Below are 15211 nucleotides of genomic sequence, written 5' to 3' on the forward strand. Positions count from 1 at the left end.
AAAAAAAAAAAAAACAAACAACTGGGCTTTTGTATTCGCCTCCAAGGTGAAGAATCAAAAGGGAATGCTTTTTGAACAAGCATTGGGATATGCCAAAGGCCCTATGGCTTACAAACCAGCCACAGTGTCAAGACATGCAGGACACAGGGTGGGCATGGCTGTCTTGGGGAGTCTGTTTTAGTTGGGATAGTTTGATCCTTTATTGAAAATGCTTCTGAACATTTAATGGCTTAGCACCTGAAGCACTGTTAGTGGATCACTTTATGTTGTGGGTCTGCTTGAAGTCTGCCCTGTTTCCCTGCTACTGTTCATGGGGACAGGGGAAGAAGTGCTTCCTATTTCAGTGCTTATAGACACTGCCCACAGGAGCCTTGGCCATGTATGTAAGAGGAGTTCCCACTTTGCTTCCCTTCCAACAATCTTTTCTGGAATATCGGGGCAAAAAAATTAGAGTCTGACAGCAACTATACTAAATCAAGTAACTGATAAGTGATGCCTCCCATAGAGAAGAGGGGAGAGGACTACACATTAGGGACCAGCCTGTTCTCTACAGAGAGTTTGAGGCCAGCCAAGGCTGTATGGGGGGGGGGGGAGTTGTCTTAATGTAGGCTCCTCCTCCAGCCTTGCCATACAGTCGCCTGGCTACTTATGGGTCATTTCTGGCATATGGTTGAGTTGTTCCTTCAGTTGTGGAGCAGACTTTGGAGGAGTGGTGGATGGAGAAGGCTCTTTGCTAAACTCAGTAGGAGGTGATTTGGAGTTATTTGATAGGCAGAGGAGGTAGACTTTTAAAAACATAGGTTCCCAAGGAATAAATGGCAAAGAAATTCAGGTCTTCTGTTTCTTCTGTACATCAATTTAAATTTTATTTTATGACTTAGAGTTTATTACTATGTCCACTTATCAGAAGACTGATACTAGATTTTCCGCCTAGGATAGTACACTGAGTGGTACAAACTTCCTAGTGCTGTGACCTTTTAATATAGTTCTTCATGTTGTGGTGACCCCAACCATAAAATATTTTCATTGCTACTTCATAACTGTAATTTTGCTACTGTTATGAATCATAATATAAATATGCAGGATATGTGTCCTGGGATCCTTAAAGTGTCATCTGACCCTCCAAGGGGTCTTGACCCATGTGTTGATTGATAATGGCCACCTTAGGATAATGACCTAGCCAGCTAGGCAGTTTTGGCTCAGTTAACACCTCCAAGAATGAGTTTTGTCCTTTGGAGTAGGCTTTAATTTCGAGCAAAGAGTGACTGGTTACTTCTATAACATCTATGCCAGAATTGTACCCATGGGTATATCTTTCAATGCCAGCTATTGCTGTAGCTTAAATGATTCACAACTGGGTAATACCACTGGTGACCCTTCTCCCACGGAGAAAGTATATATTGAAAGTGGTATATAGAAGCTTCCAGCACTGTAAGAGCAAACTCATAGTGATAAAGCAACAGCTTGATTTCTCCATGTTCTGTGACTACACTGGGTGGTACCTTTAGCAATAAGCTGTTACCATGAAATTCTAGAGAGTAGCAACGAACAACAGCAATAGCCTCGAATGTCAATTTTTATTTTAAATAGGAGCAAAGAAATAGTTTTCTACTAAGGACCTTTCGGGACCTGAGTTTGGTCCCTGAAACTCCCATGGCAGAAGGAGAAAAGCAACTTTTTCAAGCTATCCCCTAACTTCCCCATGCACACTGTGGCTCGTTCCCACCCTGCACACAAAAAAATACAAAACAAAAATTTCCTGAGTGATTATAAAAATAAAACATGTGAATTACTGATAGAATTGGCCACACATATTTAATGAGTTTATGTAAGAGCACTAGGGATTTGTAGCTAATTCAAGACATTTGTTTGTCAAGGAACAAGTCATTTTATGGAAAAATAGTTCAGTACATGTATTATAATTTCCCAGGACCACAGAGTGCTGACGTGCACTTAGATAGCGATGCTTACATTCTCTACACTTGATTGGCGAGGAAGGAAGTAGGCCAGAGAGGTTTAGTGACATGTCCCAAATGAAGCAGTAAATGGCAGCCAGGCAGGCAGCCCAGGCCCTCTTCCTTTACCTCATAGACATGTCTTATAAATCTTTGTGTAAATCTGTCTGGCCATCCTCATACAGTAGTTTGCTTCAATTCTAATAGATTGTAATAATGAGGATTCCAGCAAGTAGTGTTCATGTGGATAAAACATCGAAAGTTTTAGACAGGTTGTAAACTATTGCTATAAAATATAGTTCCTTAATGATGGAGAGATTAAACGCTAGCAGAGCTGCAGTGAAGCTCAAAACAGAGTGGTCATTGCCATCATTGCAAAGTGAAGAGTGTGAGGAGGGGACAGAGGGAGGGAGGGAGGGAGAGAGGGAGGGAGAGAGGGAGGGAGGGGGAAGTGGGTAAGAGCAGAAGTGGGGGGAGGATAGAACAAGGGAGGGAGAGAGATTGGTTGATTTTTGTGCTTCTAACAATTCTCAAAATGAAATTTAAGCCAGTATCTTTGAAGCTTTTTCTTGTATTTTCCTCAAATAAAGTCTTATATCCTATACACACTCCCCATTTCTGCATTTGGTTGAATTTTAAATAGCATATGGAATAACACACTATACATATATAAATAAAATTTTTTAAAAGGACCACATATTTAAACACCTTCATTGAAGATGTTAATTTGGTACCTCATTTAAGACTTGTGAAGAGGGTCTGCAGAGATGCCTCAGCAGTGAAGAGCAAAGACTGCTTTTCCAGATGACCCAAGTCAGTTGTTTTCACAACCACATGCTAATTCTAGCTCTAGGGGATGTGGTGCCCTCTTTTGACTTCTGTAAGCAGTTGCACAGAAATAACTAAATCTTAAACAAGAATCTCTTTCTCCTTCCTTCCTTCCTTCCTTCCTTCCTTCCTTCCTTCCTTCCTTCCTTCCTCTTTTTGTGAGATGACTTTGGTGGCACATGCCTGAAGTCCCCACTTGGCAGGCAAAAACAGTAGAGTCACTTGATTTCTTGCATTTAAGATGGGCTTTGACAATGTAGTAAGACTTCATCCAAGAAGTTGTAAAATAAGAAGTTGAAAATATTAAAGATTTCTTTTGAGAGATCATACTATTTTGAACAGTCACAACCTGGAGATGGTTTTGAGTTGGGGGAAGGGGAGCAGATTTAACAAGGAAAATAGGAACCATACATTTGCATTAAATTTCCATGCAGGATAAAAATAATGTAACAAAGGGAACCATTTCCATGGTAAAGTACTCATGGATGGTAATCCTGAAGCATAGTAATTTGAGCTTTCCAAAATTTATACAAAAGCTTAGTTTTTAAAGAAAAGTATTTGGATATTTTTCAGGGTATGTAAATATTATGAAAAAACGACTCACTAGTGTCACTGGCCAGGGAGGATAGAGATCCACATTGCAGCCTTTGTGCAAATAGGCAGTCATGTGACCTGGCCAGGGAGGGAAGCGATGGCATCCGGTCATGTGACCAGATGCTGCTCACTCACCCCTCACAGGCCTAGGACCATCCTTGGTCTGTAACATAAAATGACCTGACCTGTATGATCTAAAGGCCCCTCTCATATCTGCAAGTCATTGTTGGTAATAATCCGAGAAATCGGGGACCAGTTTGGGCAAGAGCCTGAAAGTTTCATTGAGGACGTTAATAGGAGCCAGATTTTAAGTGAAGTACAAAATTTGATATTTTAGGAACAGCACATTCTCCTGTGAATGGAAGACATAGGGCATGGACAAGTCAGATCTAAAGGGGGCATTTCACTCTTTAGTGTCCCATTGGTTCATTATTATGAAAGCAAAATTGTTTATTATTGGAGACTGAATAGGGGATTGGCTCAGCAGAATAAGAATAGTCATTAAAGGAGCTTTCAGACAGCTACAACTACACTGGGGAGATCTATATTGTAGCTAAGTTTAGGAAGCAGCCCAGACCAAGCAAGGACGAAGGGAAAGGTAACAGTGGGGGCACTAGCCAAGATTCAGGATGCACACCATGTTCATTTCTTCACCCTGCTTTCCTAGAGAGTTGATGTGAGGATGAACTGACAAGCCAGACTCTTTGGAAACTTGATGCTGTCAAGGGAGGAAGGGCAGTCATTGTTCAAGAAGGGAAAGAGTGAATTACGTGTGTGTGTGTGTGTGTGTGTGTGTGTGCTCGAGCATGTGTGTGTGGGCAGGCATATGCACAGAGTGCATATGGAGGTCAGCAGACAGCTTTGAGACTTGTCTTTTTCCTTTCTCTGTATGTATGTGTTCCTGTGATCAAACTCTGAGCTACCTCACCAGCCCCTGATTGTGTAGTCAGGGACCTCACTGGCAGATAAACTCAAAGAAGAGATACATTTTCTGCCAACCTAAGCTAATTATCATCAGATATGAAAAGTTCACCAGTCTGTTTTAAGTTGTTTGAAATGCAAGCACTCACTGAAATATATAGTTTATATCATTTCTCTTCTATATAAAATGAGAAAGGTAATGTCTATATACTCACACAAGTATATGTAGATAAATCGTCTGAGTTTCCCTCTAGAATGGTAAAGGTGAAGGGAGGTGAGTGTTTTGCTATGGGTTTGTGTGTTAAAGCTCAGAGTCCTTTTTTCAATGATTCCAAGCTTCCATTCAACACCAGACATCTCAAAACAACACAGTTCTGTGAATGTTATGATGCTAAGAGGTGGATTTTATATCCTGAGGGTTGAAAATCCTGACCATATGAGCTCAGGAAACGGGTGGGAACCAGCAATTACCGGTAAGACCTGTCTGTTGGAGAGGGGTTATGATGGGTGGGTAGCTATGGTGATAGAGAGGGAGGGGTTGTCTAGCTCCTAGCTTATTAACCTATGGCAGGGTTGGGAAAGATTTGGCAACAGTAAGGGGTTTTGACTGCAGAATGGCCAAGAATTCAGAATTAAACATGCACTGAGCCCTAGTGGTTTCTGACAGTGATTGTCTGTGTGGCTTTGCTGCAGCTTTGACTTTGTGTATGCAAAACACACATTTTGCTTTATGTATATATCATCATGCTATGGAACGGCAACCAATACTGCCTGGACACTTCACCCTGGCTTTGAGATAGCATAAAGATTTCTATACTTATAAAAACTTCATGGTTTGATTGTGGGGAAAATACTTATATATTTTCTTGCCATCATTTTTTTAGCATGTTTGTATCAAATTAATATATCTTTGGGTCATGTTGTGTTAAAGTGTTTACTTAAAAAAAGAAACAAAACAATAGCCAGGTGGCAGAGACTCTTGAGTTCAAGGTCAGCCTGGTTTGCAGAATGAGTTCCAAGACAGCCAGAGTTAGTTGTGACTCAAAACAAAACAAACAAAAATAAAACAAGAAAGGTACAACAGCAACAAAAATGCCAAACTGGATCATGAGCCCACAAGTCCTCAATCTCACACAAGGGACAGCAAGCAGTGGAGGGAAGCTGAGATTGGGAGGGGTGCCGTTCCCAGGGAAGAGCTTACTGGTTGGTTTTCCACAAGGAAAGTCCTGAATTCAAACAAACATGTAACACTGTACATACTAAGCAGATTACAGTTAGAAACATGTATGCACACGCACTCACACACACTCACACATACATGCGTGTGCACATTAACAATTAGTGAAAAAATAGGCCTGGAATTGAATGGGGAGGAAAGGGAAGAGCCTGATGTTATTAAGCTATAATGTAAAAAATTTTAAAAATTAAAATGACTGTTTGCATTGTTAGTTAATTTGAGTTTCATAAAATTATTAAATGCATTTTATCTGGGGATTAGGATATAATTTTCAATAGTTTCTGAAATAGTCCTAAGCATGCTTGTGTTATTTCCCATGTGTATGAAGTAACTATTTCAATAATGAATATAAAATAGAAATGACCAAGAGCTCTCATGCTCTGTATCCCCCAGTATCAAATATTTAGCCTCTATGTAATTCTTTCTCTAAAAATGAACAGGCATATTATCTAACTGGCATGCGAACTGTATTTTATTTAATAAATGCAAAGGACTGTTAAAATAAACAATTTGTTATCATTAAATATTGATTTTCATACCCAGGTATACATGTATATATAGGTTTAGATAAACTATCTCTGGTAAAACGGGATTGCCAGGGGAAAGCCCACATTTCTTTACCTGAATTTGGATCATCTTTTTAAAATGTGAAGTATGGGGGCTGGGAATTTAGCTCAGTGGTAGAGCACGTGCCTAGCAAGCGCAAGGCCCTGGGTTCGGTCCTCAGCTCTGGAAAAAAAAATTATCAAACAAAATGTGAAGTATGTAGCATAAAATATTTTTCAAATAACTAAGGCATCTATAAATCCCCTCTGTGGCTGATTTTAGCCAGAGAGCAGAGGGCAAGCCGCACCCTCTCCAGATAGCTCGCCTCTCTTTTAACTATAAAATGCTGGGCCATGAAATGAAGGAAAGCACTTGTCCCCCAAGATGGGACTGCCCCCTTATTTGAATAGGTGTCCGGTTAGCCTTGAGCTAGAGGACTTGTTTCTCATCTGTAAGCTCCCATGGTAGCTTCAAAATTCTCTAATATATACTACGATCATGAGCACCTGCCAACACCTGTCTAGAGGAAATAGAAATACCAAAATAATGAAACATCCAAAAAAAGCTATAACGTAGACTTTTTAACATTTATTTCATCTGTACAAGGGTGATTTTAGATGAAGGGGGAGAAGCCCTTGAAACTCGATGTTCTGATTAAAGCTCTTGAGGGTCCCAGGTAAAATTGTTCTTGACTTAGGTTTAAGGTAAATCCCAAGTCAAATGGTCCTTCACTTCAGCCTAGGAAAAGTGGAGAGAAAAAAATCTGAGGAGAAAATCAAAACAATTTACTAAGGAAATGCGTGGCATAAAGAAACAGGAAGCAAACAACAAAAAACCATGTTGTTTCATTTATGTGTAACAGGGACCCAGAGTTATTGAAACGCATCTTGCCTAACTTTAATAACCCTGTGCGCTGTGGAGAACCAAGGCATTAAAGTTACAGCTGCTTACAAAGCCATTGACTTTAAAGCTGGTTTTGTGAACATCTTGATGCAAATAATTTTAAATATTTTTTTCTGTTTGCTCTGTAAAGCAGTTGTTCACGGTTGGCACAGAGAGAGGCTCAGGTAACGCATACCCAGAGGACAATGAGGAAATACATGCTCTTGACCCACAGTGTGAGGCTCCTTCTCCTCCCTGGCCTCCAAGCAATTACATTGCTGGGTTTGGTTTGGTTTGGTGTTCATGTTTGAATCATGACCTTTGTTTTACTTTATTTGTTTTCATATTTTAACTTATTTTATATTCTGAGACAGGGTCTTACTAGGTAGCTCTGATTATCCTGGAACTCCCTCTGTAAGCCAGGCTGGATTCCCAATTCACAGATAGCCACCTGCATCTGCTTCCATGTGCTGGGATTAAAGACGCGTGCTGCTATGCCTGGCTTACTTTATTGACTATTATGAGATAATCCAGGTTGCTTTCCTTTATCTGAGGTTTCTTTTGGACTAGATGTATTCCAGATTTGAGGCTGGGAGTAGAAAAATTTTAAGTTTGGGAAGGGTTGCATAGATCTTTCAGGTTGGTCATCACTAATCAAGTATAGAGTGCTCCCCAAAGTGAGACGTTGGTAACACATGTGTTTCAGATTTTTGGATATTTGATTTAGCTGTGCTCAACCTGTATTTGGCCTATGGTGTAAATTATTTTCTAGTTCTCTTAACAACTTGCAAGATAGGCACTGCTGGTTCATTTCACAAACAAGGGAATGGTAGATATTCAAAGAATTCTCTGAGTTTTGCATTTAGTAAACTGCGGAGTTATTGGGCCCCAGTGATTCACAGCGCAACTTTCTATCCATTCATTACAGGAAGCTCAGGCCCTCTTAGGGTTGTTCTGTGAGTGAGCTTGGACAATGGTAGAAGTTTGCAGGGCAGAATGATGGACGTTTTTGTGGTGAGGGGATTAGGGAAAGAGAGAAGTTGTGATCCTGGGTGACATTAGTTCTGTCTGCAGAGTCACACAGTTCTCTTGCACCAGAGTGGGGTGCTTAAGAAAAAAAAAGGAGGAGATGAACCTGAGCCAGTGGATAAGAGAAATGGGGCCAGAGCTCACGGGGGTCTAGAGTGCCAGACCGAAGAGCCTGGGAACCTGAGGAACCTCGCTGCTCCGCACTTAGTGCACCTATGGCGTAGGATCTTAAAAGAGACTGCGAAAACAGTGAATGAGTCCATGTTCTAGGTGCTCTCTGCTGAATATGCGGGTAAGCTGATATTTGGGAACTGATAGTTGAAGGCACCCCATTTTTGCACTACATGTTGTTCAGGAAAAAGATTACCCTAAGATAGATTACTGCTAAAGGAGATGGCTTGCAACAAGGGTTGGTTTGTATAATAAGCCTTTCTGTGTCTTTAGAATGGGGCCAGGGACTGTAAATTGGCCTGTGATACGTTAGTTCCAAGAAGTGCACGAGATGACCAGAGAACGTTAAATGTACAGTGACTTAAATTATCAAGGGTGTTTGCGGTACAGAGGAGGAGGTAACTAAGGGCCTAGCCTTACTCTCCATTTTTAATGTGTGTATCATATGTATGTATCTATCTATATTATTTACCATCTAGCTGGGGCAGGGTTGCTGTATATAATCCAAGCTGGCCTCACTTAGTTTAAAACTCACCGTGTTCCTCCTTTAGCCTCCCACATGCTGGGATTGCAGCCAATTTCATTCTCTTTGGTAAGCGGTAGACGGGGCGCCACTGCTGACACTTCCTCCGGCTTTTCCAGTGTTCTCTCTCTCATTGCCATCTTCCTCCTACCCCTTTTACAGTTCTTTTATCCAGGCAGGTGTTTGACTGCCCATTCACCTTCCATTTTTTTGGCTAAAAGCATGGTAGATATTACTAGACTGGTACTCTGCTGGGAACCCCTGAGGTTCCCGTCAATTTCTTTTGTCCCCCATGCACCGATTGCCATTGCCTGGTGGATCTTGGTCTGAGAATAGCCAGGACCCCACAAGACAGCTAGGGTTTTGATGAACGTTTCCTTAAGGAGCTTACTATGTGTGAGGAAGAGAACCCTTTCTTAAAGAATCTTCCCGTTGAGTACCTGGAAAGAAAAAAAATGCCTTATTATGTCTTCATTTATTTTTTGAAAAGCATTTTGTACAAAAGACATTGGTTAAAGATTAAGTAGTGGATGGTCATACACATCTATAATGGCAGTACTTGGGGGTGGTGGTGGTGGTGGTTAAGGTTGGAGGTTGGACCGTGCTGTATAGTGAAGACCAGTCCAATCAGGGATACATAGGAAACCGCATCTCCAGAGGGCAGACAACCACCCCAGGAGACTTCTGACTTCTGGGACAAACACTGCGTCTGATTCAGTTCTGTCAGTTTGTGAAAACGGTAAAGCCATGTCACTGTTTGAAATGATGCTGCTTGTCAGCTGGAGCTGTTGGTCTACTGAATGGGTACTCCTTTTATTTCAAGAGAAGGTAGAAAGGGTAGACTTACCAACTTTCCCAAGTCATAAGAGGACTTTTTCTTTTCTTTTCTTTTTCTTTTTTAGAAAATAAGGAGGGAAAAACAAATAAATGGATGGATTGTGAGTTGGCTCAGTCGGTAGGTGCTCGGTGCCAAGTCTGACAACCTGATGAATTGTCCTCTGACTCCCATATGTGGGCATATCATTTGCATCCTCTCCCACAAAAATAAATTAAAAATTTCAAAAATAATTTGTATATCTTCATATTGGGAAATTTATATGCTGACTGGTTTCTCTATTCTATACAAAGAGTTTGAAGTTTTTAATAAAACAGTTTTGTTGCATGACTTTGTCCAATATACCTTCATTCTGGAGATAAGAGGAGGAGAGTTAAACACGGGCAGAGAGCAGGAAATAGGCTGTTGAGTAGTACAGGGGCAAAGAATTGCATCCCCTGTCAGCAAGACTTATGACCTCATATGGAGGATGAGGTCAACACATGTGGAATTAGTGAGCACGCCGGTGTTACTTAGAACTGAATTCTTTGTTTTCTATTTCCAGTGTGTATTCACAAATGAGTTGGTGTCTATGTATAGTTAGGGTATCAGTCAGTTGTAATAGGGTGCCATGTAAGAGAATTAGCTAGGGAAGTGGAGAAGGAGGCCCTGGAGTTGGCTTGGAAGGATTTCTTCAGCATGGCTGCTCTAGCATGGAACTGAGCATTGACGGAAATGGCAGTTATGATCCCATGCACTCAATGAAAAAGGCTGCACTGTAGATTTCTGTGTAGATAACCTTCCCCCTCCTTCCTTACTAAATGTGTTCTTATGTCATCTTGCCTGTTCAAGAGGACTTCTGCTCTGCAGTCACTTCACCCTGTTTCCTTAGCCTACATCATTTGTTTTTAGAGCACTCTCTCCACCTGTCAAGCCATAAATCCCTTTGTTTTCTATCTCCTTGACACTCACAGTGCAGAGACTTTGATTCACTGCCAAATCCAAGTGTTTTGGATAGACTTGTTCCTCGGGAAATGTCCAGTTGATCTTTCTGAGTAGATGGTGGAATTGAAGAAACTGAGACGAGTTTTGGATAATTTTCCTGTGTCCTCAGGAAAAATGATGCAATCATGTTTTAGATTCTTTTTTATATGAGAGTTCTTATGATTACATCCTGTCTCCAGCAATTTTCTCCTATGTGAATGTCCCTCTGTGAAAAGTCTGCTTTCCATAATTCTTATAAGATGTATATCTAGATTTGGAAATACAGGGAAAATTCATAAAAACCAGTCCAAGTTTTCCCTTTTGTATGTGAGAATTTCATCATGATCCATCTAGTGCATATAACCCAATCAAAGCAACACCAGCATTATGAAGGAGGAAGGGCCAGAGTTGAGTCTTGAGCCATCTGCTTTGCTGTCTTCCCTTTCTTCTTGTCACAGCAAGCCCTACTTTGCTGCAGAGGTATCTTAGCTCACTGGTGTTGGGTTTGGAATAGAGGATTTGTATTTTAATGCCATAACATGAATCTACTTCAACAGAGGCTGCCCTTCAATTATGGTTTCCCCTCTGAAAATCCCCTATCCTTTCCCTGCTCCCCCCGTGCACCAACACTCCTGCTTCCTGGCCCTGGCATTCTCCTACACTGGATCATAGAGTCTTCACAGGACCAAGGGCCTCTCCTCCCACTGATGACCAACTTGGCCATCCTCTGCTGCATATGCAGCTGGAGCCATGAGTGCCACCATATGTGCTCTTTGCCTGGTGGTTTAGTCTCTGGGAGCTCTGGGGTTACTGGTTAGTTCATATTCTTGTTCCTCCTATGGGGTTGCAAACTCCTTCAGCTCCTTGGTCCTTTCTCTAGCTCCTTTATTGGGGACCCTGTGCTCAGTCCAATGGATGGCTGTGAGTGTCCACTTCTGTATTTGTCAGGCACTGACAGAGACTCTCAGAAGACAGCTATATCAGTCTCCTGTCAGCAAGCACTTGTTGGCATCCACAACAGTGATTGGGTTTGGTGATTGTATATGGGATGGATCCCCATGTATGGCAATCTCTGGATGGTCATTACTTTAGTCTCTGCTCCACACTTTGTCTCTGTAACTCCTTCCATGGGTATTTTGTTCCCCCTTCTAAGAAGGATTGAAGTATCCACTCTTTAGTCTTCCTTCTTTCTGAGTTTCATGTGGTTTATGAATTGTATCTTGGGTACTTTGAGCTTCGGGGGTAATATGCATTTATCAGTGAGTGCATATCATGTGTGTTCTTTTGTGATTAGGGTTGCCTCACTCAGGATGATATCCTCCAGGTCCATCCATTTGCCTAAGAATTTCATAANTTCATTGNTTTTAATAGCTGAGTAGTACTCAATTGTGTAAATGTACCACATTTTCTGTATATCCATTCCTCTGTTGAGGGACATCTGGGTTCTTTCTAGCTTCTGGCTAAAGAGCAATTGTGATAAAAAAAAAAAACTGCATGGTATTGGTACAGTGACAGGCAAGTAGATCAGTGGAATAGAGTTGAAGACCCAGAAATGAATCCACACACCTATGGTCACTTGATCTTTGACAAAGGAGCTAAAACCATCCAGTGGGAAAAAGACAGCATTTTCAAGAAATGGTGCTGGCTCAACTGGTGGTCAGCATGTAGAAGAATGCAAATCGATCTATTCTTATCTCCTTGTGCAAAGCTCAAGTCCAAGTGGATCAAGGACCTCCACATAAAACCAGATACACTGAAACTAATAGAAGAGAAAGTAGGGAAGAGCCTCGAGCACAAGGGCACAGGGGAAATTTTCCCAAACAGAGAATACCAATAGCTTATGCTCTCAAATCAAAAATTGGCAAATGGGAACTGATAACATTGCAAAGCTTTCTGTAAGGCAAAGGACACTGTCAATAGGAGAAAACGACAACCAACAGATTGAGAAAAGATCTTTACCAATCCTACATCTGATAGAGGGATAGTATCCAATATATACAAAGAACTGAAGAAGTTAAGACTCCAGAGAACCAAATAATCCTATTTTAAAATGGGGTACAGAGCTAAACAAAGAATTCTCAACTGAGGAATACAGAATGGCTGAGAAGCACCTAAAGAAATGTTCAACATCCTTAGTCGTCAGGGAAGTGCAAGTAAAAACGACCCTGAGATTCCACCTCACACCAGTCAGAATGGTAAGATCAAAAACTTAGGTGACAGCAGATGCTGGTGAGGTTATGGAGAAAAAGGAGCACTCCTCCATTGCTGGTGGGATTGCAAGCTGATACAACCACTCTGGAAATCAGTTTGGCGGTTCCTCAGAAAATTGGACATAGTACTACCTGAAGACCCAGCAATAACACTCCTGGGCATATACCCAGAAGATGCTCCAACATGTAATAAGAACACATGCTCCACTATGTTCATAGCAGCCTTATTTATAATAGGCAGAAGCTAGAAGTTCCTTTCTTGTATAAAGACAGACAGACTAGTCCACTTAATATCCACTCTTGATCCAAGAATCATGCTACAAGAGAAAAAGATGATATGCTACTAAAAAAGACCTAATGTCCACTCTAGCTAAGAAAACTGCTCTGGCTGCCAGATCTCCATTGCAGGTTCCTAGGTTTGGGATTTTCCTGTGCATTCTCAGTTCTTTTCTGTTTTTCAAACATGAAGGGCCTAGGTATGTGGGACTTGGTTTCAGAGTACTGTAGTTTCACTGGTTAATTGTTCTTTGGACTAGCCCAAGCATCAGGGGGCCAGGTTGTCAAAGTTCACAAAGGAAAATAATGATCAGTAGGAGAGTGTTTATTGCCCATCTTTATGACCCTGTTGATAAGGGTGAAGAGTGATGTGTTTTCTCTGCCCTAATGCCATGTCTCCTAATGGAGGGTACTTGGCCACATCATGGATATCAAACACCTGGGTGCTCCTAGGAGCTTTAGTCAGGATTTCTGCTCTGTCAGATGAACAGTGCAATAGGGTTCAGGGCTTGACTCTGAGGCCAAGGCAAGAAAGGATTCAGCAGATTTGATGCAATATTTTCATCGGTTTTGTTACCTTCATCTCTGTCGTCAGAAGTGAGACCAGTTGTATTTACTATTTACGTACCTTGGACACACTGATAATCAGACCATGTTTGCTGTACCATCTCTATAGCTAGCTGTGATGTACATATGAGCAGGTTAGTGGTCTTTCAGGTTATTTTAACTTAAATCTCTTTCTGAGGACTAGTATCCTTTTTTTTTCCTTCAATAAATTCTTTGTTCACTTTACATCCCAGTATTACCCCTTCCTCCCAGTGTCCCCTCATGCAGATTCTCCCTTCATTCCTCTCTCCTCATCCCCTCATACGCTATCACCTCCTCCCCAACCCTCTCCTAGGCAGATCAAGTCACAGTAGGACTAGGTGTGCAGAGTCCAGTGTTCTACAGAGGTAAAAAGTATGGGTCCCAGGCCACTTGGTGTGGGTCATAGTCTGCCTGTTCTAGTCTAGCAGGGTTTATTTCTCCAAATCTCAGTTTCTCATCTTTAAAATTCAGGTTCAAAAATGGGAAGTGCCTCTTAGATAATACAATAATATGTGCCCATTGTTTTTGGCAAACCACCAACTGCTCCCTTTCTGATAACAGAGCCACTGAGTGGCAGAAATACTAAAAACTGAATTAACATTTACATTTCAGATGCTGAATGGCAGAAGCCTCCCTCTTTCCCAGAAGATTTTCTGCCAATAAATTTCTTATTAATAACAGAGATGTGTTTGAATTAAAAGCTGATAGTCGTAATCATGTGGTTGCTTACACACCTCGTTTAACCTAGAGCACCTCTGTGTGTTATTTATTTGTTTTTCTTTTGAGGTGGGGTCTGACTATGCATAGCACAGATTGGTTTCAAAGTCACCATCCGAAGTAGTGTTGGAATGACAGCAGTCATGACTGGCTCTGTAACTGAACAGCTCCAATTCACTAAGTCAAGGGCCGCATGAATTTTCCTTCCTGATGCTGAGGAATAGGTTAATCAAACATGGGCAAGAAGTCTCATGCAGTGATTCAAAGAGTGGACATTCATGTGGAGATTTGATGTCACATAAAGGAGACTATCTGATAGCAACTTTGCTATGAGGAAGTGTTTAGTGTGTGGGAAGACACTCTTATAGTTTTCATGGGCTAGGTGGAAGGATGTCTGCATGGGAAGAGAGAAAATCTCTCTCCAGAGCCACGCTGGACATTAAGGCAAGGGGCTGAATGGACAAACTGCATCCATTTCAGAAGGAGAGAGTGGGAACACCCTGGGTATTTGTTCCAAAGGGCTCATAAGTAGGAAACGTGCCTTTCACACGGGGCTGCCATTGCTGCCAAAAGAGCAGCCTGTCCTTGTCTGCTCATCCCCATCTTCTGCCATATCTGTATTCATGTGCGCCAGTCCTCACATAAAGAGCACAGCTTGCTATTACTGTCTTTGCTTCTGTGACCTGTAGTAAAACCTTTAAAAAAATATATATTTTAAGGCTTTTACATGGAATAGTTAGTAATGTATGCATGGTGGTTTTTAATCATTTGGCCTACAGCAAGAAGCATTCAGAGGCTCTTAACGCTTCAGGGAGCAGCAGCTTGAAGGGGCCTTGCAGGGGCCTTGCTAGGGACTGTGTTTCAAGGGCATTCATTGCAAAGAGAGGAGAGAGAGAGAGAGAGAGAGAGAGAGAGAGAGAGAGAGAGAGAGAGAGA

At 41.5% G+C, this 15211-nt stretch overlaps 1 protein-coding gene across 5 annotated transcripts in view; it reads left to right on the forward strand.

The window, feature by feature from the left end:
• The window catches only part of Arhgap18 (Rho GTPase activating protein 18), a 221199-nt gene that overhangs the window by 109716 nt on the left and 96272 nt on the right, over positions 1-15211 (forward strand). Inside the window, exon 1 of one of the 5 annotated variants that reach the window (XM_029482499.1) lies at positions 8356-8561. The exons of the other annotated variants lie outside the window; for them this stretch is intronic. The gene's annotated coding sequence lies outside the window, so the exon portion shown is untranslated. Of the gene's footprint in view, positions 1-8355; positions 8562-15211 lie in introns of those variants that run through there. 5 annotated transcript variants of the gene reach the window in all.

Source organism: Mus caroli, chromosome 10, assembly GCF_900094665.2.
Source record: "Mus caroli chromosome 10, CAROLI_EIJ_v1.1, whole genome shotgun sequence".
Classification (NCBI taxonomy): Eukaryota; Metazoa; Chordata; class Mammalia; order Rodentia; family Muridae; genus Mus; species Mus caroli.